The 18,680-nt window shown below is 39.1% G+C and overlaps 1 protein-coding gene across 2 annotated transcripts in view; it reads right to left on the bottom strand.

Moving 5' to 3' along the window:
• The window catches only part of Pramel34 (PRAME like 34), a 36,328-nt gene extending 18,013 nt beyond the window's left edge, over nt 1-18,315 (bottom strand). The window contains exons 1-3 of one of the 2 annotated variants that reach the window (XM_006535030.2): nt 18,142-18,173; nt 15,333-15,425; nt 12,206-12,277 (exon numbers count right to left, since the gene is read on the bottom strand). The gene's annotated coding sequence lies outside the window, so the exon portion shown is untranslated. Of the gene's footprint in view, nt 1-12,205; nt 12,278-15,332; nt 15,426-18,141 lie in introns of both variants that reach the window. The other variant, NM_001164284.2, reaches the window with a different exon arrangement.
• Between the last annotated feature and the right edge of the window lie 365 nt (nt 18,316-18,680).

An 18,680-nucleotide genomic window follows, 5' to 3' on the forward strand; every position in this document is an offset into this window, starting at 1 on the left:
TGCCAGGCTCTCCATCCTTCTACTCTGAAGAGCATGAAACAGAAGATGAAAGTCACCTGGGCAGCACTCCTAGCATCATGCTGAAACCATTCCTACTGTGTTCTATCCTTGGCATGGAATTCCCCAAGGACACCCTGGACAAGCTTCTCAGAGGGACACAGGTCAATCACAGAAAAGCTCTGGGAAACAGCTTTCAGCAATATAACAGGATCAGGGATGGATCCCTTCCCATTGAGCCCAAAGCCTGGACTGAAGGAAGTCCTTTTCTTACCAGTGGGTGTTTAGGCAAAAGCCTCCATGACTTTTGAGGCTTGAAATTTTTCATGCATGCTAAAAAGTGAGTCATTGTCTTTATCTGGCCAGAGGTACTTGTGGCCCTTCCATTAATAACTGTGGTGCTTGTTAAATTGTCAAGGTCAATGCTGGGCCCTAGGATAATTTCCTGCTCATGAGCCTGACCCAGCTCAAAGTCTCCTTTGTCTTGATCCCATTTTACCCGGAAAATTTTTTCTTTTCAATAACGATTTATCCTTACTTTTCCCAAAAGACCTCTATAGACCTCTTTGTAGAAAACCTCTTTCTCTTGACCCGAGGAATTTGAAATTTTTACTGCAGCTATTTTCAGTCATGAAAGCCCAGGACAAGTGACTGAGCTGTCTATTTATCTTCAATTCCCATTGTTGGTATTTGGTTGGGTGAGACAGAATTCCATTATATAGTCTAGGCTAGAATCTGTATGGAACCATCTTTCGTCAGTTCCCTGAAGCTTGCATCACCACACTGGATCATCTCTCGACCTGTTCTGTATGTGATGACTGTCTTAGTTCATTCGTGCATGGGTGTGTCAGCATGTATGTAGAGTTGGAGGACTGGAATCTGATAAATTCATCTCATTTTTTCTGTGGGTCCTATTATTGAGTCCTTCACCATGGATGAATGAAAGTTCATTATTTGTCCCAGCATGATATATGTCTGTCTGTCTGTCTGACCCTCTCATACTGCAGGTTGGGGTCTTGGGTATTGCTTAATTTTTTTTTGTTGTTTTAGTTTTTAGAGACAGGGTTTCCCATTAAAAAATGGGGTACAGAACTAAATAAAGAATTGTCACCTGAGGAATACCGAATGGCAGAGAAGCACCTGAATAAATATTCAGCATCCTTAATCATCAGAGAAATGCAAATCAAAACAACCATGAGATTCCACCTCACACCAGTCAGAAAGACTAAGATAAAAATTCAGGTGACAGCAGATGCTGGCAACGATGTAGAGAAAGAAAAACTCCCCCTTTTTGGCCCTGGCGTTCCCCTGTACTGGGGCATATAAAGTTTGCAAGTCCAATGGGCCTCTCTTTGCAGTGATGGCCGACTAGACCATCTTTTGATACATATGCAGCTAGAGACAAGACCTCCAGGGTTACTGGTTATTTCATATCATTGTTCCACCTATACGGTTGCAGTTCCCTTTAGCTCCTTGGGTAATTTCTCAAGGTATGGCCTTGAACTTTCTCCAGTGTTAGAAGCCTTTCTGTTCCTTTTCACAGGGCTCGTTCTTTTCTTTAGATTGCGTACAGTTTCCACAGGAGGAATTGCTAACTAGTGCTCAATCAAAGTCAGGCAAGGTTAGAAAAAAGGCAAGAAGATAGCATGGGAGCCTCCCACTCTGTGGTGACCACCTTACGGTCAGTCCTGAGGCAGAGTGGCTTGAAAGTCTCCACCAAGATACTAGAAGGCTTTGTAAAAGAGATAGATCGCATAGCACCGAGGTTTGCGTGCTCAGGGTCCTTAACTATCTCCTCTTGGGAGAAACTCAGGGGAGATTTAGTTGGGGAGCAGGAGAACAGCAAACTTAAAGCAGGAATCATGCTGTTGTGGAAGGTGGTAAGATCATGCTTAAAGGACGAGGAATGTCAACAAGTAGTTAAGGCAGGGCAGAAAATTTTGGATGAAATTCAAGAAAGCCTATCAGAGGCAAAGCGGGGAGAGAGAGTAGGAGCCAAAAGGGAATCATGGTGCACCAATCAAGCATACAGGCCATTCCATGGGTCTTGAACCTGAGGAAAAGATAATGTCGGTAAAGAATGCCCGGGGAGAGTTTAGAAAAGGAGAAAACAGAAAAACAAAAGATAATAGAAAATATAAAGATACAAAAGATAATATAAATTATAAAGATACAAAGGATAATACAAATTAAGTCAATTTACCCTCCTCTCGAGGACTTTGACTAAAGAGGCAGCCTTCATTAAAGGCTTAAAGATAGTTCTCAGGGTCACTGTGCCTCCTCTCATTCACTGGCAGTATTCCCAGAAGAAGGAGATAAGGAAGTAGAGTCTGAACATGAGAGAGAGAAAATAAGTTTTAGAAAAGCAGTTATCCCCTGTTTGGGATCTTTTAGCAAAAAAGAGAAAAAATGAAAATAAGCTGTTTCAGAGCTCTCCTGGGAACAGAAGAAAAAATGTGAGACGTCCTACTTTCTCTCTGGCTCCTATGGAGATATTCTTAGCTCTGGCTAGGATATATGTGTCCCTTTGAGACACCAAGTTCTATTCCCTGTCTGTCTATTGTTTGTTTCTGGTGCACCAGTACAAATTGTCCATATATCTGTCAATTCATGTTTGTTTTTGTTATGTTGTTTGAATGATTATTGTTCTGTGTTTCATGTTGAAAAAAATATAAATGGTTAAAACTTTATCTGCTGGCTCTCCATCCTTTACCTTGTTTAAAAAGCAGTCTCAATTTCCACAGCACAAGCAGATAAGTTTGCTACACTGTGGCTGGGAGCCAAGTACAGCTGGAAAAGCCTTGCTGAGGGCCGATTGCAAACGGAGCTCTTAAAGGGGCAGACAGCCTTTTGCTTGTAACGGAAAGTTGGCTTGGGGTTGGGAACTCAGGGTTAGAGTCTTTCTAGACAACATGAACGAACACAAGAGGGCAGGTCTTTAGGGATACTTCAATATGGGATAGTCTTTGGGCCGGGACTGTGGCAGAGTGTTCAGATTGAGAAAAGTTTGCATTTGGGTTGAAGTAGAGCTCAGAGGGGAGCAGCCTCAGCTTGGCTTGTGTGACACTTCTTAGAGCCTTATTACAGACCTAGCCAGATGTTGTTCTAAATAAAATTCAAATTCAAAGTTTATAAAAGGTCAATTACACTGTGAAATTTATCCATACATTGCGATTTGACTTGCCTACTTTATATAAAGTTAGAGTGTACAGAGTTTGCTTACATGTATAAGTGTCTTTTCCTTGTTCCAAACAGCCATTAATTTGGTTATTGCAGAATATTGATGTTTGATTTATTGCATACCATTATATAAAGTAAAATTGATAATCATCATCCTAAGATAAGTTAAAAATTTATAAATTCATGCATGCATGCATTCCATTTATTGTGTTTAAAAATAGCCTTTATATGAGAAGAAAAATGTATATGTGAATTAAATCACATGATTATTCTTTTGAGTTTCCTCCTGTTTCAGCACAGATAATTAAATTGTGTGCTGAAGATGGTGTTCAAAAATGTTGAACAATCAAACTTTAAGTTGTACATTAATAGTTAATATTATATCTAAGAGCTTACAATTGCTTATGCAACTTATAAGAAAAAATACTGTTTCTTTAAGAAAATTGTTTTTGGACAGTTAAGATCTTATCCTGGGTTGCCTGGAAATGACCCCCAGGATTTGCTTTTGTGTTATAGAGGTTTACATAAAGCTTTAAATAATAAAGATTACAGATAGCTCCTGAGAAGATACAGGATTCTTATATTCATTTGGGTTTTAGAAGATAGTTATTTACAGAGACAACTTAAAGATTTTCTCTAATTTCTGATAAATAAATAAATAAATTATACACAAGTGACTATAATGTCTTTTCAAGCATTCTAGTTACAATCTCTCTTCAAGAGAAACAATTGAAAGGTAATTAGTCACTGTTCATGTTGTATTAAAACTAACAGTTCAGTATCTAAAATTTTGATGAAAATACAAGATTGTATTTTGATGCGTGAGCACCCCTTTTATATTCAACATGTTAGAGCACATACATCATTACCTGGCTCCTATTCAAGAGAAAAATTCCTAAGCTGAAGTTAGCCACTGGCAAGAAAGACTAAACAGATAAGTCCTAGCTGTTTATTTTGTAAATATAAATAGTATATATGACTGGGCTGAAAAGCCACCCTAGAAACAAATGTTCTGTTCTTGTAAATCAAAAGATTCATGACCTACACCTGGCATCATGGCAACCGACTCCCACAGGCTATATCCTGGGGAGGACACAGAATGTATATGAAGGCCTCTATCTCAAACTGGTCATTAGATAATTAGGAAAATTAAAACTTCTTTAAAAACAAAAACATAAAGGGGGGGATAAAGGCTATGATGCCAAAGATGGCTCTATGCCTTATAATATTTACTCTTAATTTCTTAAAACTGGATAATGCTTGGAGATCACCACCTGAAAGGCATGGACAATGGCCTCAACCGCCAAGTGAAATGGTCAAGTAGAAGAATGTCCTTGATAATAAATGGTATGGCCCGGATCCTATCTTAATCAGATCCCGGGGAGCTATTTGTGTTTTTTCCACAGGGTGAAGAAAATCCACTTTGGGTTCTGATGTGACTGACAAGGACCGTGAAAGATCAAGATGAATCCCAAGATGATCCTGTTATTCTTACTCCTGATGATTGAGACCAGGATAAGTATACCTTTGTGGGCCATAGTAAGATCATGGCCAGTACCTTTACCTGTACATTCCAATTCTTCTACCTTGCCTTTGTTTTTGGCAACTGAATATTTTTAAAGAAAAAGATTACCTCTAATTGGGCAGATTTCATTAGCCAAAATAAAGTGAGCTCTGGAGTGTTATTTAATGCTTTAACACAAGTTGCTCAAGGAGCACAGTCAGGCTCAAGTGATGGAAATAATGTAACTTCACCTATAAACATCACCACGATTATAATAAAGGGAAATGCGACTATTCCCAAAAAGATCACGATGGCCTGTTGACAATAATACTGCTATACGCAGCATGCCTTGGTGTCATCCGGACCTTGCATTGCCTATAGTTTTTTTCACCTTGTCAATCAAAAACTTTTTCCTCAGAAAGAAATAACATATTGTTTTGTTTTGTCACCTCCATTGGATTTTGCTGTAATAACTGGTAAAGGAGATGCTACAGGAAAAGAAAATATTTGGCCATATTACCAATGGATTCTAAGTAATGAGACAGGTGTTGGTGCCCAGTTGAAAGAAGGGCTGATGATTTTGAATCAGCGCCTCGATCTGGTTGAGGAACAAATAAGTGTTCTATACCAGTTGGCCCAGTTGGGCTGTGAAAGAAAAGTGGGTGCTCTGTGCACTACCAGTGTTCTATATGATAAATTTACTCATGCATCTAATCTGTCTAGGCAGCTTTCTTTATATCTTGCAGGAAATTGGTCTGAAAGATTCGATGAGACCCTTGAGGCCCTGAGAGTGGCTGTTCTCAGGATCAACTCAACACGAGAGGACCTGTCATTGACAGAGGGTCTCTCCTCCTGGATTTCATCTGCATTTTCTTATTTTAAGGAATGGGTGGGGCTACTTTTGTTTGCTGCTGTTATCTGCTGTGGACTTGTGTTTATGCTCTGGTTGGTTTACAAGCTCAGAACCCAACAAAACTGTGAAAAGGTCGTTATTGCTCAAGCACTTGCTGCCATTGAACAAGGGGGCCTCCCCTGAAATTTGGCTATCCATGCTTAAGACTTAATTGGCATCTGAGTTCTCTACTCTTGCGCTCCTCGGTTCTGCAGAAAAATGAGAGAGACTCAACAATTAAAGCTTGCCCAGGGCCATACTCAGCTCTTGTTCCCCTAGAGGCTAGACTCATTGAACAGGAACGAGTGAGTAGGTCTTTAACTCTTCTGGATTGTTGGTCTAAGTACCACATAGGAGTCACTCAGAGGTTTGGGCAGTCCTAGAAGACAAGTCAATTTGCATGAGGGTTGAGTGTCCAAGTGTCCCTCCCCTAGGAAAAACGGCACGGGAGCAGGTCAGGGTTGCTCTGGGTAAAAACCTGTGAGTCTAAGAGCCAATCCTGTACATGGCTCCTATTTCTGCACACTAGGGATTCGACCTCTATCTTCATCCATTAAAGAGTGGCTTGCATTTTAATAAAATAAAAAGGGGGAGATGTGGAGAGCCGTGAGCAATCGCCATTACAAGATGGCGCTGGCTTCCTCAGTGCCTATCTAGTAAACAAGCAATGTGAGCAGGTGCTGGAGTAAATTTGTGCCAAGTCACTGACCATCTTGGGGCGTAGCAGTGGGGTGATGAGTGAGCAGCTAATCAGGAGCTGACACGTCACATGGAGGGGTATTTAAGCAGCTCTTTTTCCCGGGTTTGGGGTCTTCCTGAGAAGTAAGCAATAAAGCTTTGCTATAGAAGGATCTGTTTGTCCAAGTGTGTTTTGCTGGCGAAACGTTACAAGGACACCAACCCGCTCAGCCCCCACAGGAGAAGTGTGTGGCTAGCAGTCACATAGGCAATGCTCCAAGCTTCTGACCTTCAGGCTAAACTCCTCCCCAGTTACCTAGCAACAGAAAAAATAGCAGCATATTTTAAAAGGGGCTGTTTGGCCCCTCCTTGCTCTCTCACTCCTCTCTCCTCTCTCTTTGTCTTCTTTCTTCTCTCCTCTTTCTCCCTCTCATTCTCTAGCCTTTCTTGTCTCTCTCTCTCTCTCCTTTCCCCCTTCTTTCCTCTTGGCCATGGCCAGTCTCTGTCTTTTCTTTCTTCTCTCTTCCCTCCTGTCTTTCTATAATAAAGCTCTAAAACCATGGACAGTCTCTGTTCATCAAGGCCCACTGAATTTGGAGGATGATGAGATAGGTTTTCTCCTAATAAGCCATTTCTGATCTCCCAATTGAAGGCCTTCCAGCCAAAGTCCTCTGTGCTCACTCTTGTCTGTGTGGGAACCTCTCTTCCTTATGCCCTCTCTCCCATAACCCCGGGGCTACAGGGTATAACCCAAGGGCCTCTTTTGGTTTCAGGGCTGCCCCTTGTCCACCCCCTGTCAAAATGGTCAGAGGCTTGGATGCCCACCTGGGCTGAGTGGAAAGTGTCTGGCAACCTTCCCACTTCAGCCTGGCCAGAGCATAGGTGGAACTCTGGCCAGACATGGGCTATAGTCCCTCCCCCTTCTTTCTCAGGCCCCTTTTTAGTTCCCACAGTTCTGTACATTTTCAGAGACATACTTGGAAATTAGTTACAGTTCTTTATGCAGTTACATTTGCAGGGGATAAAATTGGACAGGAACTGGATTTTGAACAAGTGTTAGTACATGTGTTTAAGCTCCTAATCTTTTATTCCTTCAACAAGAACAACTATGTACAGCCCTTCATGAAGAATGTTACTTTTATATCCATCATTCAGGAATAGTAAATGATTCTATTTAAAAAGTTCGAGTAGGGATAGTCAAAAGGAAAAGAAAAAGGACAGAATCAGGGATGGTTTGAATCCTGATATTCCAATTTCCCATGGCTTACAATATTAAATTCTAAACTGTTTGAACCATTAAATATAATCTTGTTGCTTTTAACTTTTGTACCTTTTATCTTAGGCAGATTGGTTGCCTTCACACAGGATCACTTTAGCAAGCTCAGCTATTTCACCATATCACTTATTCATGCTATAAAGAAATGCAATGAGTGCATATTCATATACCCTTTGTAGCCTTGGTCTGAATGGGAAAGAGTGTGACAGAAGGCCAGTAGCCAGAGACAGGTATGAGAGTTCTTATGCTTCTATCAATCTAAGAGAGTAATACATCAATGCTACCTTTGTCCTCCATCATTGGTAAGAAGGAGCAAAATAGGCACTGACATAAGATAGGCATGGTCACCTAGCTACTATACCCCCATATGGGAATACAAAAAACCAAACCAAAACAAAACAAAACAAAAAAAAACGAAAACAAAAACAAAAACAAAAAACAAGTAAATCTTGTGCCCCTGTCTAGCTACTGCTCATGTTTATAAAATAAAAATGTGGGGATTATAATCTCCCCCCAGCCTTGAGCAGGTAAACAGACACTGAGTGCTTGCTACAATGGGTTTTACGACCTAGGTATTCCATAGGATATTGGCAAACAGAACCCAAGTAGACATCAAAAACACAATCCACAATGATCAACTAGACTTCATACCTGAGAAGCAGGGATGGTTTAAAGTACAAAAAGCCATCAATATAATCTACCATATAAACATACCAACGAAAAATTGCATGCTACTGGGTAAGACTTTGATAAAATCCAATGTATTATGTTGAAAATCTTTGAGAGATCAGGGATAAAAGGCACATAGCTAAATACAATAAAGTCAATATACATCAAGTCAAAAACAAAGATCAAATTAAAAGGAGAGAAACTTAAAGCAATTCCACTAAAATCAGGGACAAGGCTGTCCATCTTCTCCCTGTCTCTTTATTGCAGTACTGGAAGGCCCAGCTAGAGCAACAAGACATCTAAAAGAGGTCAATAGAATACAAATTGGAAAAAAGGAAGCCAAATTATTGTTATTTACAGATAATATGATAGCATATGTATATGAGCCCAAATATTTTAAGAGAGAAATCTAATAGCTGATTAACTCCTTTAGCAAAGTGGCTGGATAGAAAATTAAGTAAAAAAAAATCAGTATCTTGGCTCTATACAAATGATAAATTGGCTGAAAAGGGAATTAGACAAACAATGTCCTTCACAATAATCACAAATAATATATCTTTTTGTAACCAAGCAAGTAAAAGACCTGTATGGCAAGAACTTCAAGTCTTTGGAGAAAGAAAATGAGGAATATATCAGAACATGGGAAGATCTCTCATGCTTATGGATTGGTATCAATGTCTAGGGCATAGGTCTGAAGGGTAGAGTTGCATTAATAAGTACACAAGGGATGCATAGCAACAGTGTGACAATGCATAGTTTATTGAGTGCTCAATAATCTTTTCTAGGTACTCAGAATAAAGGTTGCCTACAGATTCTAATTCTCAACAGCTTCCATATCTCAAGCCATAACTTATCTAGTTTCAAGGTGACACAAACCTCCTTGCTGAGTGAGAATTCTGTCAGCAACCCACTTAATTTAAGTGATGCTTAGTTTAATTAAAAGCAAAGTACATTTCTAATGAAAAAATGGCAAAGAAACCCACTTCCTCAGGCATACACCTAAATTGGCTTAACATCAGTGTTCTCTGCTGAGAAAGTACATCTTCTCCATGTCTCAGTATCCTGAGATTTACAGAAATCCTTATGTCACCTCGCAGATAGCAGGCTGGGAGTCATGCCATTTTTCTACAGATCAGAAGGATTAACATAGTGAAAATGGACAACTTTTCAAATGAAATCTATAGATGCAATGAAATTCCCACCAAAAACTCCAACATAATTATTTACCTTGAAAGAGCAATTCTCAATTTCATATGAATAAACGAAAAACCTAGGATAGTTAAAAACAATTCTGAACAATAAAATAATTTCTAGAGTTATCACCATCTCTTATTTCAAGTGGTATTACAGAGCAATGGTAATATAAACTGCATAGTGGTATTGAGACAGACAGGTTGATCAATAGAATTGAATTGATTATCCACACATCAATGTATACTTGATGTTTAACAAAGCCAAAACCAGACAATGAAAAAATGATCTTCAACAAATGGTGCTTTTCTAACTTGATAGCTGCATGTAAAAGAATGTAAATAAATCCATATTCATCATCCTGCAAAGTACTCAAGGTCCACGTGGTTCAAAGATTAAGTATCTTGTTTCCCTGAATCCCAGGATCCTCTACTTGATTCTACATGGGTCATGTTGTATATACATGGAGACCTATTAAAATTACACCCAACTTCTTAAAAGAGACTTTATATCCAGAAGGGCCTTAGCAAATGTCTTACAGCAGAGACTGCGGATGGAAGACGCAGACAACTATACCCAGGTAAAATTTTACATCACCATAGATGGCATAAACCAGATTTTCCATGAGAAAATAAAATTTAAACAATATTTATCTTAAAATACAGCCCTATAGAAGATACTAAAAGGAAAATGCCAATCCAATCAGGTGAAGGAAACACAAAATATGTACATGAAATAATATAATTCCACACCAGCAAAAACAAAAGCAGGGGAACACACACACACATATCCATCACCAACATCAGAAGAGGAATTACTAATCATTAGTCATCAATATCTCTTAACATCATTGGACTCAATTTTCAAGTAAAAAGACACAGACTAACTAATAGAATGGATGTGAAAAGAAGATCCAGCATTCCATGTCATACAAGAAACAGACCACAACAACAAAGATAGCCATTACCTTAGAGTAAAGGGATGGAAAAAGATTTTCCAAGCAAACAGACCAAGAAGCAACTTATTGTAGCCATCCTGATAGTTTTACAGACTTTCAGTGAAAATTATGGTAGGTTACTTCACACTCAATCATACCAAGAGGATGTTTCAGTTATCATTATCTATGCTCCAAATGAAAGGGCACATACCTTCATAAAACAAATATTACTAAAGTTTAAATAAAACCTAGAATAGCACACATTAATAGTGTGATACATCAATACACTATTATCGCTAAAAGGTAGGTCATTGAGGCAAACAGTAAACAGGGAAATAATGAAATGGAGATATGAATCAAATGGACCTAACAGATCTTCAGACCCTTTCACCCAAACACAAAGTGTAGTCTCCCCTCCCCCAGCCTGAAACCTGCTTGCTCTGGGGTGGAGCTTCCTGCTCATTCTTTCTGTCACGCCCACGTGCTCACCCTGCTACTGGACTCCGAGATTACTTATCAAGTCCCCTCCCCCTTCCTTCATAACTGAATGTTACAACAGTAAAAATTGAGCTTTGATCAGAGTGACTTTTGACTTGGCTTCGTTCTTTCTTCTGCTCATCTAGTTCTTCTCTTTCAGCCCAAGTTGCCATCTCATTTGAAACGTTCATTGCAAGCTGAGGGCCGGCCTCAACAACAAAGGATATACCTTTTCTCAGAAACTCATGTAACCTTCTCCAAAATTGACCATGTAGCTGGTTACAAGGCAAACATCAACAAATATAAGAAAGCTGAAATAAATCCCTGTATCTTATCAGACCACTCTATTAAACCTGGACTCTAACAATAGAAACAACAGAAAGCAAACAGCCTCATGGGAACTGAACAACTGTCTACTCAGTGATCACTGGGTCAAGAAGAAATGAGTTAAAGTCTTTTGAGAAGTCAATAAAAATGAAGGGTTAACACACCCAAACTTATGGGACATGGGGAATGCAGTCCTCAGAGGTAAATTCATAACACTAATTACCATCCTAAAGAATTGGATTTCTCATACTAGCATCTTAATACTACACCTGACAGCTCTAATAATAAAAGAAGCAAATACACCCACCATTTGTAAACAACAGGGCTGAAAACAATCAATTAGAAACAAATAGAGCAGTAAAAAGAATCAACCAAACAAGGTTTTTTTGGTTCTTGTTTTTTTGTTTGTTTTTTTTTTTTTTTTGGTTTTTTTTTTTGTTTTTGTTTTTGTTTTTGTTTTTATTTTTTGTTTTTTGTTTTTTTGTTTTTTGTTTTTTTGTTTTTTTGTTTTTTGAGAAGATCAACAAGACAGGCAAATCTTAGGCAAACTAACTAAAAGACAGAGAGACAGTACCCAAATTAACAAAATCAGAAATTAAAATGAAGAAATGAAAAAAGACACCAAGAAAATCATTAGGTTTTACTTCAACAACTTGTACTCTACAAAATTAGAAAACCTAAATGAAATGGATGATTTTCAAGACAAATGCAAATTACAAAAGTTAAAACTCAATGTCCAGTTAACTGGCTATTCCTATAACCCCTAGAGAAATAGTAGTAGTCAGTAAAAAGAGCCCATCCCCCCCCCAAAAAATAATAATGCTCAGGGCTAGACAGTTTTATTGCAGAACTTTACTGTACTTTGAAAGAAGAGATTATGCCAATACTCCTCAAATTATTCCACAAAATAGAAACAAAAGGAACATTGATAACTCATTCTGAGGCCAGGGTCTCCCTGATACCTAAATTATTCAAAGTCTCAACATAAAATAAGAACTTCAGGCTAACATCCCTTATGAATATTTATGCAAAAATATTGGAAACTGTATCCAAGACTACTTCAAAGACACAACTCACCTTAATCAAGTAGGCTTCATCCCACGGATGCAAGGACAGTTCAATTCATGGAAAATCCATCAATGTATTCCACCATAAAAGCAAATTAAAGAAAAAAATCACATGATCACCTCACTCGATTCTGAGAAAGCATTTGACAAAACCTAACAGCCTATTATGTTAAAATCTTGGAGTTATCAGGATACAAATTGGATATGTAAACATAATATAAGCAATATGCAACAAGGCAATACCCAACATCAAGTTAAAAAGAGAAATTTAAAGCAATCTCTGTAAAACCAGGGACCAGAAAAGTCTTCCAACTCTCTTCCTACCTACTCAACATATTACTTAAAATTCTAGCTAGAGTAAAAATTAAAGGATCTCAGGGAGATAAAAATTGGAAAGGAAGAATTCAAAGCATCACTAGTCACAGATCATATGATAGAATAGATAAAAGATCCCCAATATTCTACCAGAGAATTCATACAGCTGATAAACACATTCAACAAAATGGATGGATACAAAGCTCACTGTAAAAAATGACTCGTTTTATAGAAATGATAAACTGGCTTAGAACAAAATTAGGGAAACAGCATCCTTTACAATAGTTACAAAATATCTCGGTAAAGCTCTCCTCAAGCAAGTGCAAGACCTGAATGACAAGAACTTCAAGTTTTTGAAGAAAGAAACTTAAAAGAAATTGGAGAAAGAAATTGAGGAACATATCACAACATGGAAAAAATCTCCACCCTCATGGATTGGTAGGATCAACCTAGTAAAAATGGTCATGATACCAAAAGCAATCTATAGATTTAATGCAATTCCTATCAAAATTCCAACACAATTATTTATAGACCCTAAAAGAACAATTCTAATATTCATATGAAAAAATAAGTGGATGATCATAGTCATCTATTGGATGAAACACTGGGCCCCCAATGGAGAAGCTAGAGAAAGTACCCAAAAAGCTGAAGGGGTCTGCAACCCTATAGGTGGAACAACAATATGAACTAACCAGCACCCCCAGAACTCATGTCTTTAACTGCATAAGTAGCAGGAGATGACCTAGTCTGCCATCATTGGGAAGAAAGGCCCCTTTGTCTTGCAAACTTTATATGCCCCAGTACAGGGGAATGGCAGGGCCAAGAAGTGGGAGTGGGTGGGTAGGGGAGCAGGGCAGGGTGAGGGTATAGGGGAATTTCTGGATAGCATTTAAAATGTAAATGAAGAAAATATCTAATAAAAAATTGGAAAAAAAGAGAAAAAATAAAAAACAAGATATCTAAAATAATCCTGTACAATAAAAGTTCTGGAGTGATCACCATCTCTGATTTCAAGTGCTAGTAGAGAGCAGTAGTAATAAACCATGAAATGTTAGTTTCAAGACAGAGGTTGAACAATGTTATCAAATTGAAGACCCAGAAATAAACCAGTACAATTATGGACATTGGTTTTTGACAAAGAAGGCAAAACCATACAAGAAAAAAAAAAAAGAAAAGAAAAGAACTTCAACAAATGATGCTGTTCTAACTGGATGCCTGTATGTAGAAGAATGCAAATAGATCCATATCTATCTCCCTACAGAGCACTCAAGTCCAAATGAATCAAATATATCAACCTAGACATACATGCATTAATTCTAATAGAAAAGTGGGGAATAGCCTTGGACCCATTAGTACAGGAGACAACTTCCTGAACAGATCCAACATCTCAGCCCCTAAGATCAACAATTAAATGGGACCTCATGCCAGGGAGGGTGGCACATGCAGAGGCAGGTGAATTTGTGAGTTCGAGGCCAGCCTGGTCTACAAAGTGAGTTCCAGGACAGCCAGGGCTATACAGAGAAACCCTGCCTCGAAGAACCAAAAAAAAGGGGGGGGGGCACCTCATGAATCTAAAAAGTTCCTGTATGGGAAAGAACACTGTCAAAGGACAAAATAGAAGCCTAGAGATTGGGAAAAGATCTCTACCACCCTTACATCTGAAAGAACACTGATATGCAAAAAATATAAAGAACTAAAAAACATAGACACCAACGAACCAAATAACCCAAGTCTTAAAAATGGGCACATAGCTAAATAGAATTCTCAACAGAGGGATATTAATGATGGTGATGTATGTACAGAAATGTTCAACACCCTTAGTCATCAGGGAAATCCAAATCAAAATGACTATAGGATTTCATTTTATATCCTTTAATAGGGCAACTGTTCATGCTGGCTATGATGTGCAGCAAGGGGAAAACTCTTCCTTTGCTGGTAGGAGTGCAAACTCATACAACCAGTCTGGAAATCAATTCAGAGTTTTCTCAAATAATTGGAAATAATTCTCCCAGAACTGATTATACCACTCCTGGTCATACACACAAAAGATACTTGATCATACTTGAAGGACAGTGTTTTAACTATGTACATAGTTTTACTGGAAATAGCCAGAAACTTGAAACAAAGCAATGTCCCACAACTGAAAAATGGATAGTGATCATATGGTACATTTACACAACAGAATACTACTCAGCTATTAAAAACAATGATATCATGGAATTTGTAGGCAAAACTCAGACCAAAAAAGGACAAATGTGGCATGGACTCATAAGTATATATTAGCCATATAGAACAGGATAACCATGCTATCCACAGACCCAAAGTAACTAAGAAGGAAGACCCTGCAGAAGATGCTTGAATCTTACTAAGAACAGAAATTAAGAACACATCAGGAATAGATGGATGGAGGGAAATGTGTGAGAGAGAAAATCTGGACAGTAACCAGAGGGATCACGTGTGAGGAGGTTGAAGGCAGAGAGAAGTGGAATCTGTGACTGTGGAGAATCTCTGAGATGAGCTAGATAACTAGGACAATGGAAACTCCCTGGAATCTATGAGAGTGACCCTAACTATGACTTCTTGAAATAGGACATATAGAAAATGAACCTGTCACATGCTGTAACTAGGCAAGTTTTCTGATGGAGACAACAACTCAGCCACAAACCTTTGACCCACAAATTTCCCTGCCTATAAATATGCATGAATAAGGAAGGAGCAGAAATTGAGGGAATGCATAACTAATGACTGGACCAATGTGAGATTCATGCCAGGAGAGAGACACTACCCCTGATGTTATATTAAGGATATTGTCTTATACTTACCGACGGGAGCCTAGCATACATGTCATCTGAGAGGCTTCACACAGCAGCTGATGGAAACAGATGCAGAGACCCACTGCAAAACATTAGGCAGAGCTTGGAGAATTTGTGGAAGAAAGGGGTTGGAGGAAGGATTTAAGAATCAGATAGCTCAAGTAAACAACAAAACTTACAAAATCAACAAAACAAGCCCAATAGGGGCTCAATGAGATTGAATTACCAACTGGAGTGCATCCACGGGATAGACCTAGGCTTCCTACACAGATGTAACAGATGTGCACCTTGGTCTTTCCATGAGACCCCTAATAGCAGGAACAGGGGCTGTCTAATTCTTGCCGCATTTGGATCTTTTTTCCCTAACTGGGCTGCCTTGTCTTGCCACAATTAAAAAAAAAAGAAGCACAAAGTCTACTGCAACTTGATATACCAAGGTATATTCATGGGAGACCTCCACTTCTCTGTGGAGAAATGAAGGGGAGAGGAGGTAAAGGAGGTGAGAGAGCATAACTGGCCAGACAGAAAGGAGAAGCTGCATTCTGGATGTAAAATAAATAAATTAATAAATTAATGGAAGTCATCCAGTCTCTCTTTCTTCCTATTGGGTTCCTTTGTACAGCCTTGATATGGGAGCCTTTGTCTTGCCTTGTTTTGTTCTCTCTGGCTGTCATCTCTTGGAAACCTGCATTTTTTCTGAAGAGAAAACAAAAGGGGATTAGCTCTGGGAAGGGGAGATATGTGTTTACAGGGAGTTAGGAGGAGTAGAGGAAGGGGAAATATGAATGAGATGTATCTTATATATTAGAGAATATTTTAAACAAAATATCCATTCTCTTTTAAAATACACAATCTCCTTTCAAAGTCCAAAGTCTCTCAAGTCTGAGCTCCTGTGAAAATCAAATGTAAATTAAATTCTTACTTTAAGAGGAGAAAACCAGGGCATAGTCACAATCAGATTAGAACCAACCTAAATGGCAAGAGTATAAAGAACTCAATGTCCAATGTCTGGGGACTACCTTCTCTCTTCTGGGTTCCTTCAAAGGGCTTGGATCACTTCTCTGGTCTGCCCTGTACTGCACACAGAGCTTGTCTTCTAGGCTCAGGCTAGCTCCACTCCATACCTGCTGTCCTTGGTACTCATGCCAATGTACTGCATCTCCAAATGCTGGGGGGGGGGTCTGTCAACTGGGTAGCACTTTCACCCATAGCCTTTCTTAGACTCCAAGATTCCAGCAATGCTCTCCAATGCCAAGCCTCACCTGTTCTCCCCTTAGTAACTTCATAACCAGCACCACCTGGGTGATTCTTTCACTAACAAGTTCAGCTGCCAACTTTGGAATACAGCTTCTTTGTATTCTGAGAGAACACTCTCCAGATGACTTTACATCAATAATGCTGGTCTCTTAATTTATATCTGCTGATTCTTCAGCCCCAGCTGACCTATATTGATATTTCAGGAAAGCAAAGGTTTCACTTTACTTGTTCTGGTGACCTGTTCATCAAGAGCTGATTCTTAAGCTAAAACCTGAACCAAGAAGTCTTAACTCAAATGGTTCAGTAGTCTTGGCTTCCCTCCGAAGTATCACAAGCCATGCCTCCACCATCTGTACTGCTCTCAATGCTCTTACCTTCCAACCTCCTACAGAACGCCTGAGATCTCCTCACTTAATGGATTTCCTACCCAAATTTCCAAAATCCTTTCTCAATACTCCCTAAAACATGATCAGGTCTGTCAAGGTAACATCCCACTATGCCAGTACCAGGTTATGTCTTTGGGATTGTTTGCTGTGATGAACCTGGTCCACCAGCCTAGGGATAGAACTACCCACAATGGGCTGTGCACTTCCTCATTAATCACTAATTAAGAAAATGTTCTACAGGCTTGCCCATAGCGCAGTCTTATGGAGGCATTTTCTCAATTCATATTCCCTACTCTCAGATGACTCTAGCCAGTGTCAAGTTGACACAAAACTGTCTACACACACACACACACACACACACACACACACACACACACACTTACACACAAATTCCAACCCAACAGTTCTTACTCTTATTAGTAACAGAGGAAAACCCCTCAAGATATTTTAAGGTATTATTCTTTACATTTTTCTCACCAATGAGAACTTCATTTTTTAATGAGTCTAAGTTCCATGAATGCTGACAAAAATAAATGAAATAAAAGTTTAAAGGTAGATATTAGACATGTAGTGAGTTTCAGGAAGGCTTGCCAGTGTGCTTTGAGCACTCTCTGTCACCAAACACTTTTAAGAGGCCACAGAGCTTGAACTTTGTCCCATCACATAGGACATAGAGGTAGAAAGGTCTCTTCTGCTCAAACTCTTCTAAGATACATATATATTTCTGAAGTAGCCTGGATTATAGGAGACCATGTTTCAGTTTAGCAAAACTAACCAAGCAATAAAACTAGCCAGAAACACTAAAATGAAACAGAAGATTCTTGAGTAATAGCCTGTAAGGTCAGCCCCTGGGAGCTGAGGCTGGGTTTGGTCACACATGCCAATGACTCAAGGATTCAGGAGACAGGGACAGGAGGACTGCAAATTCCAGTCAATCTGAGCTACATGGCTAGTTCCAGGCCCGTCTGGGCAACATATCAAAATGCTGTCTCAAAAATGAAGAGTCACACATTATCAAAGGAAAAGACACTTTTAGCTAAACTAAAACTGAATTTGGGTTTGAAACCAACCTCTAAAAAGCAAATCTGGGCTCAGAAATTACAGTGCCCCATACCACCCAATGTCCTCAGCATGGAATGGCAGGGTGGGCTGCAGAATGCAGGTGTTTAACTTACCTCTGGTGACACTGTTCCTAGTTCAAGCAAGGACAGGCTGAAGTTTTAGGTTCTACAACTCTGAAAGTTTCCCTTACTCCTCTGGAACAAAAAGCCACCTTCTTCCTTACTCCTCCTCTTTGCCACCCCAGATCCACCCACAAGCTACAATTTGATTCGATGGGAAGGGGTAAATCTCAGAGAGCCCCACCTCTAGTTAAAAAAATCGCAGTAACCAAGGGCTGCTCAGTGAGGGGGAATTAATAAAAAAACAAAAAACAAAAAACAAAAACCCTGAGCTTCCTAATTGCTGTGCAGCTCCAGGTGGTTGGACTTGAAAACACATATACACAGGAAATAGTAAATCAGACTCAGCTGGTTGTAGTTATATATTACAGATCTGTACAGACACTCATATGTTCATGTGTCTATGTGTAGTTGTTTGTGTATTATTACTGGATCTCTCCCAATGCAATGCTCGGTTTCTTTGTGTGATGAGCAAAAAGTTAAGATTGACACATCAGGAAGGGGAGAAGTGGATTCCCTTTTTGTTGATACAA

The sequence above is a fragment of the Mus musculus genome, chromosome 5, assembly GCF_000001635.26.
Source record: "Mus musculus strain C57BL/6J chromosome 5, GRCm38.p6 C57BL/6J".
Classification (NCBI taxonomy): Eukaryota; Metazoa; Chordata; class Mammalia; order Rodentia; family Muridae; genus Mus; species Mus musculus.